This window comes from Aquarana catesbeiana, linkage group LG02, assembly GCF_042186555.1.
Source record: "Aquarana catesbeiana isolate 2022-GZ linkage group LG02, ASM4218655v1, whole genome shotgun sequence".
Lineage (NCBI taxonomy): Eukaryota > Metazoa > Chordata > Amphibia > Anura > Ranidae > Aquarana > Aquarana catesbeiana.
This window is the reverse complement of record NC_133325.1, coordinates 465,596,657-465,614,751: the sequence shown is the minus strand read 5'-3', so window position 1 is coordinate 465,614,751 and position 18,095 is coordinate 465,596,657. Positions and strand designations below refer to the sequence as shown.

At 41.5% G+C, this 18,095-nt stretch overlaps 1 protein-coding gene and 1 long non-coding RNA gene across 3 annotated transcripts in view; one reads left to right on the top strand and one right to left on the bottom strand.

The window, feature by feature from the left end:
- Window positions 1–17,840, top strand: part of LOC141129976 (uncharacterized) — a 63,124-nt gene extending 45,284 nt beyond the window's left edge. Inside the window, exon 4 of the long non-coding RNA XR_012241930.1 lies at window positions 15,980–17,840. This is a non-coding gene — a long non-coding RNA (uncharacterized lncRNA). The remainder of the gene's footprint in view (window positions 1–15,979) is intronic.
- The window catches only part of LOC141128405 (large ribosomal subunit protein P2-like), an 866,266-nt gene that overhangs the window by 298,538 nt on the left and 549,633 nt on the right, over window positions 1–18,095 (bottom strand). The window lies entirely within an intron of this gene.

Here is an 18,095-nt window from a genome sequence, read left to right as displayed (position 1 = left end):
AAAAATCCTAAAGGAGAATGTCTGGCCATCAATTCGTGACCTCAAGTTCAAGTGCACTTGGGTTATGCAGCAGGACAATGATCCAAAACACAACAGCAAGTCCACCTCCAAATGGTTCAAACAAAGCAAAATTTAGGTTTTGGAGTGGCCTAGTCAAAACCAGGACTTAAATCTAATTGAGATGCTTATACAGGTCATTCATGCTGGAAAACCCTGCAATGTGGCTGAATTAAAACAATTATGCAAAGAAAAGTGGGCCAAAATTGCTCCACAGCAATGTGAAAGACTTATTGCCAGTTATCGCAATTGCTTGATTGCAGTTGTTGCCGCCAAGGGTGGCACAATGAGTTATTAGGTTTAAGGGGCAATTACTTTTTCACATAAAGCAGGCAGGTTTGGACAGATTTTTTGCCTTAATAAATTAAACCATCATTTAAAAACTGCATTTTGTATTTACTGGGGTTATCTTTGTGTAATAATAAAATTTGAGTCATTTAAGTGTGACAAATATGCAAAAAAATAAAAAATCAGAAGGGGGGCAAATACTTTTTCACACAACCGTGTATATATATATATATATATATATATATATATATATATATATATATATATATATATATATATATATATATATATATATATATATATATATACACACACACACACACACACACACACACACATATAAAGCCTCCCTCTGAACATGGCCCCAAACATTGAATTTGGCATTCATATAATATTTCGTTGCATATTCTGCTCATACATACTGTGTCTACATGAAGTGTATATTCCTAGCCCTGCCACATGTTATACAGGCACAATTTACACCAGGACATTTCATATCCAAAAAACACATTTATCAGTATTATATCATACAGAAAATATACAAATCTCATCACCAGTATTTTTCACTATTGGTATCATATAGATAGAATGATAGTGGTTTTCTTCTGTGTTCGTCTTTGTGTTTTTTCATTGGGAGAAGAGAATCAGCATAGTGTAATATCAAAGTATACAGAAGTGGTAAAAGGTGGAAACTATACATTTTTAATAAATGTAAAGAGTTATTATAAATTGGTGGGATCTGTGTGCATACCTTACAACTTTTTGAGATGGGAATGAGGGACACCTATCAGCCAAAGTATGCAGACATAGGACACACCCCTTGCCACACCCCCTTAAAGGAGAATTGTACAAAAAACAAGATTTGTTAAACCCACAAGTTCTTTTTTTTACCACTACTATTCCTTTATATTGGCTTTTGGAATTTACTAATGCAGCAATTTAGAAATCAGATGAAAGGTTTAGTGCTGGAAAACACTTTTTGATAGATAAAAAGTGTATTTTATATACAACTATATAGATCAGATCAAAATGAGGGACAAATGAGGAGGAATGAGGGACAGAGGCACATTGCTCCAAATCAGGGACAGTCCCTCAAAATCAGGGACAGTTGGGAGCTATGTGTGTGCATCACTTCAGCCTAATATACTTGTATTGGCGGGCTCTGCACACTTCCTGTTTAAGTTGTCTGCCTGTGTTCCAGGATCTATGTTGTTTTCGGTGTCTGCCCTCCAGCTAGTGGGCATGTATGTACAGGGAATAAAACTTCAGTGGTGTAGAGAGCAGGATTCTTGAATGGAAAACCATGAAAGCCAGTTGAAGCTGCACAAAGTTCATGCTGATCCTATCTTATTTCAAAGGAGGATAGGCAGCTCAGCAGGACACCTTAGATAAAAGCAGATTGCCTCTCTCCTAGACTACCAGAGGAGATGCCTGCAGATTAGTGCTTCCAGTAAAGGGAGATGATGATGAGTTTTTACTGGAAGGGGAGTTTTTGCAAAGTGATTCGACTTGTCATTTGGTGGTGCTCTTGTGGAAATAATGGTAGGGTGTGTATACAAAATGCAAAATTGTCACAAAAAAATTAAATACAAATATATCTGCACACCCATTGGTTATCTCCTCAAAATTTATTGTTAAAAATGGCATCAAAATACAGCTCTAAAGCAATAATCCCTCCTCCCTCACATAAGATCCCACATCCCCCAAGAAAAATACAAAACCCCCTTCAGCCCTCCCACCCATCTGATAAGGTCAGGGATTTATTTTTCTCACTTAATATGATGACTACATGTAAATCTGTTTTGAATGTAACTTTTTGGCTGTTAAACTCTGCTTTTGTTTTCTTGTAACTGTATTGCCATGGTGTTGAAGCTTGTGTTCGTAGCCCAGGTGACTCCTGTTGTTGTTTACCCTTGCCCTGTGTGGGGGGGTTGTGCTAATGCTATTGTTTGTATAAAAGGCCTTGGAAAGATTAAAGAGCAGCAGTCCATTATGCTCAAGAACTGATACACGGATTTCTGACTCAGTGTCTTAATTCCTATATGAAGCAATAATTTGGCAAAGCAATATAAACTATAAGCAACTTATTTAACAGTTGCATTTAACATTTTGGCGCCCGGACGAGGAACTCACCGATGATACTACAAGAGGTGGATGAGCTACGCTGACGGAACCAAAAGACAGGCACTCCGGGAATCACAGATCAAAAAAAAAAAACCTGCGCAGGTAAGAAAAAGCTTTATTTTTCTTATATTCTGTGCTCCCCTGATTTGTGCCTATCCGTTCTGTCAGTTACGGTTCTCCTGGTTTTAAAACACCAGCCTCTGTAGTGGTGAGTCTAGAATTACTGCATATTTTCGTTTATATTGCTGGAATTATTTGTTTGTTTTTGTTATCTGTGTTTGTCTTGTCTGTCTTGTTGAGAAAGTGAATGAGCCTTGTCAAGGATGGTATGAGTTAGAAGGGGATTGCCGAACTAAGCAACGGAATGCGCCTTACCTCACACGATTGGGAACCTGAGGGCTTGTGAGCTTGGGGGTCTGACGCTTATGCTTAACCTCACATCTAACTCATAAACCATAGACGGGTTGAGAGTATAAGCCCTGTCTGCTCCATAAAGCAGGGATAAGAGTGTATGAGAGGGATTCCCAGATACGAGGGGGGAATAAGGTCTCAACAAAGTCCCGAGATCTAGTCGGATACCTGGCCACTTAAAGGAATGCTTGTATATGTTGTAGCCGCATTTTTGTATATGTTGTAGCCGCATTCTGGTTTGTTATTGGGCTAGCATATAAAGTAATTATTTATTTTTGGGCTAGCATATAAAGTAATTTGGTTTCAGAAATCTCATTCCGGAGAGGTTTCTAGAATTCTAGCACCCTAGGAGGAAGGCAACGAGGAACTAGTGTAACTTAGCTGGTTTGCTATAGGGCTAGCATATAAAGTAATTATTCATTCTTGTATATGTTGTAGCCGCATTATATTGTACACTAAGTGTCCCACACGCTACCTAGGCAGGACTGTTAGAATGGGCCAGAGGAACACAAAACCCCGTCAGGGAATTGTGGCGCACTATACGGTGCCACAGATAATTAAGAACATTTATGGGAAAACCGAAGCACAGGACTTAAAGGATGTCCTTCGTAAATTTAAGGTGAAAGGAGCAGCGGGCTTAGACCCGGATGTATGGAGTGAAATAAAAAGGGACAGACAAGGAGAGGTGTTAGAGAAGCAATGGATGCGTCAGGTTCAATGCTTAATTAAGGTCTCAAATAGAGCGAAAGAAGAGGGGTGGAAGTATAATCCAGATTGTGATGGTTGGGATATGAAAGATAGAAGAACAAAAAATGTCGAGGCTCCCAGCTCAGCCATCCCACCCCCATACACTGACGTAGAACGCAAACCACACAAGATATATCCGGTACTTGAGCGGAGAGGATGGGTTTGTCAGGATTGTGGAGCACAAAACCCAGAATGGGCAGTAGAATGTGTGCATTGTGGGGCACAAAAACCTCATCCAGAAACTGTAGCTCCCGTACGCACTGATACACGCATTGTTCAGGTAAACAATCCAGAATTTGGACAAGCAGCCCATCCAAATGCCCCACCTACTGTCACTCGTAGAATGCAAATAAGGACTTGGGCACCATGGTCGGCAGACACCCTTATGGCATTAATACAGAGCGCCCCAGACCCGGTAGCAAAGCCAGCTGCTTTTTGTAGATTTGTGACACAGTTAATGAATACACATGAAGCGACCTGGCAGGATGGGGAGGATCTATGCAGACACAAAATGACTCTGACCCTGTTTAACCAGTTTATGACAGAAACAGGTCCACACAGACCTGCAGGACAAGTTGATGGGGATGGCAACCTGGAGGCAGGACATGTCAGACATATAGACTCAAGGGCCCCTTTTATTGCTAGATTAGAAGCTTTTTGTCAGGCAAAACAACAGGAGAGGGGGTCCATATCACCCATGAAGCAAATGCCAGGACAGACTGTATCGGAATTTTACTTATCTATGGAAAGTATGATGGCAGATGAGGGATTGGACTTGGCCCTGCCAGTCACAATCCGAGCCTTCAATAGACAATTTATGGAGGGATTAATTCCACAGATAAGTGAGAGACTGAAAGCCTGCACACCAGAGTGGAGGGCAACTAGAGATAGAGGGACGTTGTTACAAAAAGCGCAAGGCATAGAGGCGGACTTAGCAGAAACCAAAGGGAGGAAATCTCATGCTATCAACGCACTCGGGGGTCCCCAAGAGCAAGGTAGAGGTTCCTTTCGCAAACCCCTTACCTGTCACTACTGTAACAAGATTGGTCACATCAGACGCAACTGTAAGAAAAGAATAAGGGATGAAGGAGAGGAAGGTGTTGATTCTCCAGTTAATCAGAGAAGGAACCAGCCCAGGGACAACAAAAATAGTCATATCAGGCAGCAGGGAGATGGTCCACGAGCATGACTCACCCCGGTTTTAGAAAAATCCAAAACAACAATGCTTAAGACAAATATAACGGTTGGTAATAAGAAAATCTCTTGTTTAGTCGATACAGGAGCTTCACGCTCGTTACTTTCTGACTCTGAACTACTCCCTGGCCAAAAATCACCTGACACTTTACTAATAACTGGATATGATGGCATTTTAGCCGACGCCCCGCTTACAAAACCTCTGAAAGTTAAAGTAGGAAACCACATGTTCCTTTCACGCTTTCTGGTATCCAGAGGAGCCCCCACTAATTTGTTAGGAGCTGACATTTTGCAGAAAATAGGAGCTAACATTACCTATCACACAGATGGCACTGTCACCTTAGCTATAGGGGATAATCAAGAACACATGGAGATGTGTAACCTGATACAATACCTAGAGGAGGAATCGGAATTGTCCGGTACACCTCCTTCAGACTTAGATCAGATTTTGTCGTCCCTTCCAGGAGAACTATGGGAAAAACATCCAGCTGATGTTGGACTTTTGCCCATACCTCCGGTTACCCTACAGCTGATTCCAGGAGCAGTGCTTCCTCAACAAAAGCAGTATCCACTTAGTGCACCTCAAGAGACGGCCATAGAAATGCAGGTCCAATCCTTCTTAAAAAGTGGAGTTCTAAAAGAGGTAAAATCACCGGCAAACACTCCCTTGTACCCGGTTAAAAAGAAATCAGTAGCCGGTAGTCCGGTTAAGTATAGAATGGTCCAAGACCTTAGAGCGGTCAACAAAATACTAGCCCCGATGACACCTTTAGTACCCAATCCACATACATTACTGTCACAAATACCATCAACCAGTATGTACTTTACGGTTATAGATTTAGCGAATGCTTTCTTTTCCGTCCCGCTTGCTGAAGAATGCCAACTTTGGTTCGCATTTTCAATCAAAAATCGGCAACTAACCTGGACACGCCTACCTCAGGGTATGGCGCATTCACCTACCTTGTATTCGCAAGCATTGCAAACAGTGTTGGGAGAATGGGTACCACCAGATTCCTGTGTATTGTTACAATATGTGGATGATTTATTGTTATGCTGCCCTGACAAGGAAACTTGTTTGGCCACCACCCTTAATTTGTTGCGATTTTTGGCAGAAAAAGGTTGCAAGGTTAATAAGAAAAAGTTACAAGTGTGTCAGGAAAAAGTTATCTTTTTGGGACATTGTATATCACAGGGTACGAGACATCTCACTGAGGAGAGGGTTCAAGTGATAAAGGGAATGTTACCCCCACGGAATTTCAAACAATTGCGTATGTTTTTAGGTATCGTGTCATATTGTAGACAGTGGATACCACATGCTAGCGCTTTGATGCAGCCATTATACGATTGTTTGAAAATTGTACCGTATATGCTTACAGAAATAGCTTATGAGTCGTTTATCACTTTGAAAAAGTTGTTGATTTCTGCCCCGGCTATTGGTATACCAGATTACACCAAGATATTTAATCTGTACGTTGCTGAGATCACTGGACATGCCACAGGTGTTCTGACACAGGCACATGTAAAACAAAGACCAGTCGCTTACTTTTCAGCAGCATTAGATCCAGTATCTAGAGGTTCACCGTCCTGTGTACGGGCGGTAGCTGCAGTGTCAATTATCATAGATAAGTCATCAGAGATTGTTCTAGACAATCCAGTCGTAGTGCATACCACACATGACATACATGCAATCTTGTCTCAGGTACAGCCCAAACACATTTCCATGGCTAGGCAATTAAGGTTACAGTGTACTTTACTCTTACCTCCAAATGTCACTTTTCAGCGCAGTACAACCTTAAATTTGGCTACCTTTTTGCCTCTTCAGTCACCAGATTTGGCAAGGGGGAATAATAGTACTAATAGTACTAGTGAGAAAGGAAATGAGGTACCTGACACTCTTTTGTTTAAACAAGTAGATGAACACGATTGTTTTCAGCTCATGGAACAGGAGACAATGGGATTCCCACACGTTACAGATACACCAATTTTAAATGCTGAGCACACTTTGTACATAGATGGCAGTAGGTTTGCTGATGACAAGGGTAAATATCACACAGGGTATGCTGTAGTGACTGATACGCAGGTAATTGAAGCACAGGCCTTACCGGCCCACATGTCAGCACAGGAAGCAGAATTAAAAGCTTTAGAACAAGCCCTAGAATACTTAAAAGAACGAGAAGGGAATATTTACACTGACTCTGCCTACGCTTATGGTGTAGCGCATGATTATGGCCATATATGGAAGGCTAGAGGTTATCTGACAGCAGCAGGTACACCTGTAAAACATGGAGAAGGGATTAAGAGAGTCCTGAACAATCTTCAAAAGGTTAAACGAGTGGCCATCATGAAGATAGCTGCACACACGAGCGCAAAAACAATTGAGGCAAAAGGAAATGCATTTGCAGATTTGACTGCAAAACAGGCAGCTCTAGGGGAAGGAAGCCCTGAGACCTTAGCAGCGGTAGAGGTGAGTATCCCAGAACCAACATGGCAGCAGCTAAGTAAATTACAGGAGCAAGCAGGGGAGAGCGAGAAAGATAAGTGGGTCAGAATGGGAGCAGCACCAGACCTTGACAATGTATGGAGGGAAGGGGGCAAAATATGCCTGCCTGCCTCTCTGTACCCAGCAATGGCAGCGGCAGTTCACCTACCCACACATGTCAGTTCCAATTCCATGTATAGGATTGTGAACCAAGGATGGCTCGCCCCTGGATTCAGTAGTACTGCAAGAAACTACTGTGCAGCCTGCCAAATCTGTCTCCTGAATAATCCAGGACAGAAAGTGAAAACCCCACGAAAACACCAGGTCCGGGCCCAATACCCCTTCCAGAGACTGCAGATTGATTACATACAAATGCCTAAGAGCGGCCCTTTTGAATTTGTCCTCGTGTGTATCGATTTATTCTCAGGTTGGCCCGAAAGTTATCCAGTAAAATCGGCTACAGCTAAAGCCACAGCTAAGAAACTGATCACTGAGTTAATACCTAGGTTTGGTCTTCCTGAAACCATAGAATCAGATAGGGGGACACACTTTACAGGAGAAATCATGCAGAATGTGATGACCATGTTAGGGGTTCAACAAAGTTTTCACACCCCTTACCACCCACAGAGTTCAGGATCAGTGGAGAGAGTAAATGGGACAATAAAGTTAAAAATACAAAAAGCCATGCAAGAGTTAAACAAGCCTTGGCCAGAATGCCTGCCTTTGTTCTCTATAAGGTACACTCCAACAGGAAAGACAGGATTATCCCCATATGAGATACTTTTTGGGAATGCACCTAGATTGGGTTTATACTTTCCACAGAGTATGCAATTGCAATGTGATAGTTTGACTGCATATGTGATACAATTACAACAACGTCTAACTAAGATCCACAAAAGTGTGTATTCTTCTCTTCCAGACCCTAATTCAATAACAGGTACACATACGCTGCTACCAGGGGATTATGTATATGTAAAGAAACACACCAGAAAGACATTGGAACCCAGGTTTGAAGGTCCTTACCAAGTACTCTTGACCACAGCCACTTCAGTAAAGCTGGAAGGAAAACCTACCTGGATACACGCATCACATTGCAAGAAACAACCCGAGAAAACAACATGATGAAATATCTACTTACATATTTTCTGTTGAAAATTGTTGTTTTACAAATACATGCATGGACTCCTGGTATTAATGTACTTGAGGTAGAAGAAACAATGACTTTTGAATGGAGTATAGATGATCCTAAAGTAGCAAATGATTCAGGATATGAGATGAATAAGTAAGGTTTGAAGCATACCGGGTAGCAGATGTAATGGAGATGTGTAAAATAGTGGTCATGCCATTAGTAATTAAAGACGAGTTTTGGTATCCAGAAATATATGGGAAATATGTAGATAAAGGAAACAGAACCCATGATTTAACTCTATGTGAAGGAACTAATAAGGGAATGGTATGTGGCAGAAGTTCCCCAGTATATGAGCCTTGTTTGTTAAAATACCAAACTAGCATATGCAAAATGCAAAGAACACCGATAAATGTGAACAATAGATTCATAGAAATAGGACCCCAGCATATTTGTATCATTACTAATGATAACCACACCATGTCAGCATTAAATAAATCGGCGCCGTTTGCGGGATGTATAAAAAAGATTAAAATATTACAATGGGGTAACGACACCTATCTTTTTGAACCAGACGCCGATAAGATATTCTCTTCAGTCTATGAGGTACATAATCTCACTGACACTACACCCTTTATAATTTCTTTAGAACCACTAAAACAGGTTTTGGAACAATCAGAGTTGTTAAGACAACACATAGAAACACTAGAACATACCCTACAGAATAACCTCGTATCCGCGATTATTGACAAAGGTAGACTAGTACATCTTTCCTCACAGATACAACAGGATACTGCACCACATTGGTGGGATATATTTAGTGGAATGTCTTCAACAGCAACCAATACCTTTCACTGGTTGTTAAGTCCAATGGTAATTATTATTCTAATATTAATATCACTTACAATCACGAATATATGTGTATACAGGAAAATAAATAGGAAAATTAGGAGAATAGACAGGGAATACCGATAAATGTGTATTGACATCACCCTACTCCTATAAAACTCCTCTTCTTGAATTTTAAGATGTTGGTAATACCTAGGGGGATGGGTTCTACCCCTCTGACAACCCGCGGTCAGGGAAAGGACTCTGGGGAAAAACTGACTAGAACTTATTCATGAGGACCCAGGGGGAAGGAGAGGATGATGTCAAAGGGGGAAATTGATAAGGTCAGGGATTTATTTTTCTCACTTAATATGATGACTACATGTAAATCTGTTTTGAATGTAACTTTTTGGCTGTTAAACTCTGCTTTTGTTTTCTTGTAACTGTATTGCCATGGTGTTGAAGCTTGTGTTCGTAGCCCAGGTGACTCCTGTTGTTGTTTACCCTTGCCCTGTGTGGGGGGGTTGTGCTAATGCTATTGTTTGTATAAAAGGCCTTGGAAAGATTAAAGAGCAGCAGTCCATTATGCTCAAGAACTGATACACGGATTTCTGACTCTGTGTCTTAATTCCTATATGAAGCAATAATTTGGCAAAGCAATATAAACTATAAGCAACTTATTTAACAGTTGCATTTAACACATCAAAACATAGTACAACATATGAGCCCATTCCCATCCGGTATCTCCCCTCAGCACATGTGTGGGATCGCTGGGAACCGCTTTATCACCATGCCGGAGCTGGAACCCAAAGACTGTGATAACCCCCCTAGATGGTACCCGTGATGACTGCACCTGAATCCAAGCTCTACCCAATGATGGTTCCAGACCAGGTAATTGCCCGATTGCCTAAGTATAGGACTCTGAAACTTATAGCCACATTGGGCGAATGCAGTAACCCAATACCAGGTCAGGGAATCCTCATATGGACCGATCTCACTGGATAATGATCACCTCTGTGTAGGTGATTCCTAAATGAACCAGACATAATCCCACCTTAATGGATGAAACAAACGTTCTGATGATCCTGGTGGTATGAATAAAACAGGGGATCAAGCCGTGACTGATAACTGGATAGTGAGGGAATACCCTCATCCACTGGTAATACCACTATTGATGCCGCACAATGTCACACACAGATATAAATCATATGAAGGTGACTCCACAGATGGAAATTGCAATACAGTGTCACAGGGATGCACAGATAAATACATACATCCGATCTGGCCAGTGAATGAATGGGTCCCAACAATCCGGGTACACCATTAAAACTGACGATATGATCGGTAATGTGTATGAGTGTACTCACAAATCCGCTTCCTCAAGTGACAGCTGGATGGTTGTAGTTGCGGCAGTCCTCCAAGAGGTTGCAATCAACAAGGTGAGTGAATGGAGATGCTAGAAACGGCTATCCCATGGGTCAGGCAGGTAATGCAGGTTAGATGGTAATCCTGTGTATAGCAAAGTCCCAGGCCTCCTTTAGTCTAATGAGAACCTCCAGAGCCAGGGACAGCTGACATCCTTCTGTATTGATTGGGTTGCAAGGCATAGTGGGTGTAATGCACGGTAGATTCAAGGGCGCCAGACACTTCTTGAATGCAAAGAGATTTATTTTCTCTTGAACAGATATGCACTCAGTTGACAACTGCTAATTTAGCTATGAGTAAGCATCAGTAGATGTGAAACGCGTTAGCGATTTGTCCTGTACTATCCACCTCTGATGTGACCTATTTTGGATTTTATTTATTTTTGTTCCATTAAAGATGCCTTATATTTAATTGAGTGCAGCCATCCAGGATTGCTCTTTTTTCTCCACAGGGCGAGGACACCCTTAGGAAGTTGCAATGTGACATGGACATTCATTGTACTGTTCATTTAAGCACAAGAGAATCCATTTTGTTCTCACTGTTGAAATGTGTTCTGTAACCTTCACCTAACACACAGACACTTCTCCTATTAAACGCTCTCTACTCCCCCCTCCCTTTTCAAGGTTTTACTTTTGCAATTGTTTTATTCGCTAGTTTTTAATAATATATTTCTATTTGTTAGCTTTTAATAACATATTGCTATTTGTTAGTTTTTAATAACATCTCACACCACCCCTTTCTTATCTATGTATAAAATAACATGTAATAATAAATTTTTCACTGAACGGACATTTTAAACACAGTGATTGAGTCCTGTGAATCTGTTCCTGCAGCTGCAGTATTAACTTTGTTTTAGAGTCCCAATCAGAAATCAGTCATATCAGTCTTGGCGAGCCATAACAGGAGTTTGGCAGAGTCTCCAGAAGGAACCGCGATTCGATCGGGATCATCGGGAAACGCAGACCTCAAATGCCGGCTAGGTAAGCTGCCCTTAAGCTTGCTATATTTCTGCCTTTTCCTATGTATCCTATCTGTCGGTTCTCAAGGGAACCAGACCACTCTCGGACCTTTCTGGTTGGGTAACGTGTGTGTGTGAATGTGTTTGTGTCCCCCTTCACGGGTTGGACTGTGTGTGGATAGGGAAAATCCTCTGCAGTTCCCTGCGTTGACTCCTTGTGGGCGACCTGGGTCAGAGGCGCATGGTAGGGTCAGATAAAACTCACAGAGAAGAGAAGAGACGAGGAGGGTCTCTTAATGAGTGTTTTGTCTATTGTCATAAACCCCTTCTATCCACGTAGATAAGTGGAGACTATTCTTGTAAATCTGCAGATTTGCTGTACTATTTGTTTTAGAGGCAAGAGGGTATAGGCACAAGTAGAGAAGAGAGAAGACTGGCCAGTCATTATGGGCATTAAATTAATTAAGGGAATGAAGGGAGAGAGGCCTTCAGAAAATGCCCAGCGCAAGATGAGCGCTAGAGTATATATGAACCGAAGGTACGGTTCTGCCTATACTGAGCCCCTAGATAAATGGGTAGAATGGACAAAGGGAACAGCTAAACCTTTAAAATCTGAAGGGACTTTTGATTTAAAAGTATGGCAAACTCTTCTGCACGATTATGGCCCACTACTGTGCAGTGAAGGAACGTGGAGAATAGCTTGCACATGGGAGACAGAAGCTAAAGTAGCAAATCAAACTGGCTTGACGGAGATATTTAATAAAAGTACTGCCCAAATTTACTACGTTTGGCCAGAAGACTCTGTAGAGGAGGACCCCCCACCTTATGTGGCTGCCAGTTTGGCTTTAAGGGATCCACGCACAAAAGCAAAAGAATTAGATTACATGGAACACACAAAAGATGAGCTATGCAATATAGTAGAGAGCAGAGGTTTAACAGCCCCATATCAACCTACAAAGAGGGATTTGGCTCGTATCCTACAAACAGATGATTGGCATAAATCAAAAGGCACATATGCAAACCTAGATCTCTCTGAACTTAAGGCTTTGGCCAGAGAAAGAGAGATAGAGTCTGAACTTCCAGAGCAAACCATAATTTCCAAATTGTGGCAGCAAGATGAAGAGAGAAGGAAGGGAGATGCCAGCCCTTCTGACCCTGGCATAGAGAAATCTGTTGCAGTTTATCCTGTCAGAACCCAATTAGTTTTTGAAGGTGATGCTGTTGACAGTAAGTCTCAAATTAAATGGCATGTACCTTTTAGTCCCCAAGATATGAGAGCCATATTAGAGGGATTGGGAGATCCTAGAAAGAATCCAATTGGGTTTGCAAACAAACTTAGTGCTGCACAGGAAGCATATGAGGCTTCTGCTACTGACATTCATCAGCTTCTTATTAAAGCAGTGGGAAGCAACATGTCTGGCTATATACTTAAACAATGTGGCGTAGACGTCAAAAATCTAGGTAAGATGGTTAGTGGACGGGAGGTTTGTGAGAAATTGAAGGAAAAATTGCCCCAAATATATGGACAAACCAGACATGCTGAATTTATGAATGCTAAGCAAGGGAAAGAGGAAGCAGCAGGAGCTTATTGGAGGCGGTTAAGTGATATGGCTGAGGAAGCAGGCATTAAAATAGAGGAAGAGAAGGCGGGAGAAACTGCAAGTCCATCTACACAACTGGTGAAACAAAGGTTTCTTGATGGTTTAATACCCCAGTTGAAAGAAAAGTTGTTCACAGCAAGGCCTGAGGCAGGCAATATGTCTATTCGAGACGTCCTGCCTATCCTGTTGTCCATAGAAAACAGGATTAACCAAAAAGACAGCAAACCCAAGGTAATGTACATGGAGAAGCAGAGAGGAAAAGGAAGAGGAAGAGACAAAGGCAATTTCAGAAATCATGGCAATCGGGGACCAATTATATGCTACAATTGTGATGGGGAAGGACACATAGCCAAATTCTGCCATCTTCCTGACCGTAGACTAGAAAAGAGCTTAGAGGCCCCTCATGCTGATCCCAGTTCTCTGCCAAAAGCAGTGGATCAGGCATAGGAAAATTGTATGCCAGTATCAATCATGTTAAATAGGGGAGACAATGGTCCCGAGGCCAGAGTAAAAGTATTTTTACAAGAACTCCCCTATCCTGGAGGAGAAACAGAATTAACCTGTTTAATTGATACTGGTGCAAGCCGAAGTGTTTTTAATATAGAGGACTTACCTCCAGGATTATTATCTACAAATGTTATCTCTGGTGTTGGCCTAACCGGGACCTCTACTGATTTGGTTGAGTCCAAGCCACTTAAACTCAGGCTAGGACAGCAAACAGAAATTGTCACTAAAGTGTTAGTTTCAGACACAGTTCCTACCAATCTTTTGGGAGCTGACATTTTGAACCAAATTTTAGCAAACATAGACTACACTCCTACAGGAGTCCAAGTGGTCAGTAGTCTGTCAGGAGAAGTTTTAAATTCTGCCTGTGGAGTATTTTTAATCCAGGACTCCACTCTGCCATTTCCACCAGAATTGGAAGTGATTCAAAGGCTCCCCCAGTTGTATGCGAGCCATAGCAGCCTGCATTTTGCTGCTAGACAAAGTAACGGAGCTTGTACTAGATTCTGCTCTGATCCTGTATGTGCCACATGCAGTACAGGAAATCATGAATCAAGTAAATACTAGACATGCGTCTGCCAGTAGATTTGACAAGTACCAGTCTGCTCTTTTTGCTCCATCGAATTTAACATTCAAACGATGTGTTACTTTAAATCCGGCTACACTTCTTCCTATAATTGATGAAGAAGATGCAACAAATGGTACTGATGTAGAACCTGAGAGTTTTTCTCACGATTGTATGGCTCTTATGGAGGTAGAAAGGGCCTCTGTCACACCAGCAAAAGATGAGCCCTTAGCACATTGTGACACACACTTATTCGTAGATGGTTCCAGATTTTACACTGATGATGGTCAGCCACACACAGGGTTTGCTGTAACCACTACAGACACCATTTTACATCAGGAAGCATTGAAACCCCAGATGTCAGCACAGGAAGCGGAGTTGTGTGCTGTAGTCAAAGCATGTCATCTCCTAGAGAATCAAAGGGGAAACATCTACACTGACAGCAGATATGCATTTGGAATAGCCCACAATTTTGGGCCTATCTGGAAAGCACGGAACTTTCTGACTAGTGCAGGGAAGCCAGTGAGACATGCAAAACTCATAGAGCGGCTATTTGAGGCCTTTCAGAAATCAGTTGCCATCTTGAAGGTAAACGGGCATGCAAGGGGAAATGACATGACAGCCAGAGGAAATGCTTTAGCGGATTAAGCGGCAAAGGATGCTGCCCTTATGGCATTTGGAGTCACATCCACTGTAGGGGTCGCCCAGGTAGCGGGGACAGATTCCCCTCATCAAGAGCAGTGGGATGTAGAAACTCTAATTCAGTTGCAGAACCAGGCCCCTGATGAAGAGAAGGATAAGTGGATCAAATGTAATGCTACCCAAAATCAGCAGGGCCTGTGGAGCGCTGACAACAGGTGGTGTCTACCCAGGAGTTTGTACCTAGTTTTAGCACAGCTGGCACATGGCGTCAGTCATCTTGCTAAGGGCACGATGGTGGCACTTACTGACTGCTATTGGATAGCACCTGGATTTAGTGCATTTGCAGCCAGGTTTTGTGCTTCATGTCTCACTTGTGCTCTGTACAATGCAGGGAGGCCTGTTCATGTTCCCCAAAGGCATTCTCCAAAGCCAGATTTCCCTTTCCAAAGAATTCAAATAGACTACATTCAGATGCCCAGAATAGGCACCTATGAGTTTGCTTTAGTGTGTGTTGACATTTTTTCAGAATGGCCCGAGAGCTGGCCAGTAGCCAAAGCAAATGCAAAAACAACAGCAAAGAAAATTTTGAATGAAATAGTTTGTAGATATGGAGTTCCTGAAACTATTGAGAGTGACAGAGGAACCCATTTTACTGGGGAAGTAATGAAAGAGGTAATGGAAGCACTTCACATACAGCAAGCTTTCCATACACCTTATCATCCACAAAGTAGTGGTAAAGTTGAGAGACTTAATGGAATTTTGAAAAACAGATGTGCAAAAATTAAAGCAGATACAGGAAAAGGATGGGTGGAAGCTTTGCCATTAGCCCTATATTCTGTACGAACTACCCCTAAACAACCACATGGGCTGTCCCCCTATGAGATTTTATTTGGAGGGCCACCCAAAACAGGGCTATATTTTCCCCAACAGTTGCAGGCTTCTCACTCTAATCTGTTAGAATATGTTCAGATTTTGCAAAGAACATTGAATAAAATACATGAAGGTGTTTATAAATCTATCCCCGACCCAGATTCTGTTTCAGGTATTCACAGAATCCAACTAGGTGACTGGGTGGTGGTCAAGCGACACGTCAGAAAGCCGCTAGAACCAAAATTTGACGGACCACATTTGGTGCTTTTGACAACCAGTTCTGCTGTCAAGTTGGAAGGAAAGCCCACCTGGATTCACGCCAGTCACTGCAAGAAAATCCTGAAGTGATGATATCCTTTGAAAAAAAAGATGATAATGTTTCTTTTCTTTTTGTTGTTTGTGAGAACTGAGACATGGAAAAATAACCCTTTCATCCAAATGTTAAAATTGGATGCAACCCATAGCAACGCTAGTAACTGCTGGGTGTGTTCTCACTTACATCCCCAAACAGGAACAATACCCATGATAGCAATGCCTCTCAATTTCACTGATCTAAACAGGACCAGAATAAATGGCTCATACATAGTCTCCACAGCTAATGAGCACAGATCAGTAACTTTGATGGTTTCGAAACAGATAAACACTCCACAGATTTGTTTAAACATTACATGCCCGTTTAACACTAAATGTACACGGTTGGGCAATTCAGATTGCACTGGAGCAAAAATTACAGTTTATGGAGGAAACTATGGTCAATATTATTATATCCCAGATCCAGAACTAAATAGAACCCTTTATAGTACAAATTGCTCACAGTTTCCAATATGTGAAAATATCGGTTTCCTTAGATTCCATGTTATTGCTTCCAGTTTTTTAGGAGCAGGCATACCGTCCATACGTAGAGGGTTATATTATATATGTGGAAATAAAGCTTACGCCTGGCTTCCTACTAATGTTACAGGTACATGTTATATTGGGAAGTTAGTACCTGCTTTGGCTGTTCGCAAAGATACAGTGCGACCAGATCAAAGAGAGCTGTTCACTGAAGGTGACATGGCATGGTCATGGTTCCCTTCCTGGACAGGATGGGGAATTGAAGCAATGAAAAGACTAAATAATTACACTAGAATTGTAGATGAGATTATTAACCTTACTACCACTGATATAGGTTTATTAAATGAAGAAATGGCTCAGCTTAAAAAAGTAGTATTAGAGCACAGATTAACGCTAAATTATCTCACTGCAGCTCAAGGTGGGATGTGTAAGGTATTTCGCACTGACTGTTGTATATACATTTCTGATAATGAGGACATTATTAAAGGGCATCTTGCTAAGATAAGAGAACTACAGAATAAGGCCAGAGATATTGCTAAAGATGGATGGAACCCCTTTCAGGGTTTAGGTGGTTTTGGTGATTTTTTATATGGCATAGCAACATGGTTACAGAAACTAGGCGCTTACATTGTGATGTTCCTATTTCTCATGTTTGTTATTTACTTCCTCATCAGGCTATGCCTCTGTGTGACTATCCGCTGTACCAACAAATGTACCACCAGCCCTGATGAACCCATTATTGTGAGAAAGCTAGGAGAGAGCTGAACAGGACGCCGTCTCTCTGCGCCAATGTAACAGGAGTTACCAGCAATCGGCTGAACGTAACGCAGAGAAGAATGGTGTCAAATAAACAAAAGGGGGGAAATGACATGGACATTCATTGTACTGTTCATTTAAGCACAAGAGAATCCATTTTGTTCTCACTGTTGAAATGTGTTCTGTAACCTTCACCTAACACACAGACACTTCTCCTACTAAACGCTCTCTACTCCCCCCTCCCTTTTCAAGGTTTTACTTTTGCAATTGTTTTATTCGCTAGTTTTTAATAATATATTTCTATTTGTTAGCTTTTAATAACATATTGCTATTTATTAGTTTTTAATAACATCTCACACCACCCCTTTCTTATCTATGTATAAAATAACATGTAATAATACATTTTTCACTGAACGGACATTTTAAACACAGTGATTGAGTCCTGTGAATCTGTTCCTGCAGCTGCAGTATTAACTTTGTTTTAGAGTCCCAATCAGAAATCAGTCATATCAAATGTCAATTAGCAGATTTTGAGACTTCTACAGGGAGACAGCCAGCAGGGAAAGGCATAGTAGGTGAGGTTGAAAAAAGACACATGTCCATCAAGTCCAACCTATGTGTGTGATTATATATCAGTATTACATTGTATATCCCTGTATGTTGCGGTCGTTCAGGTGCTTATCTAA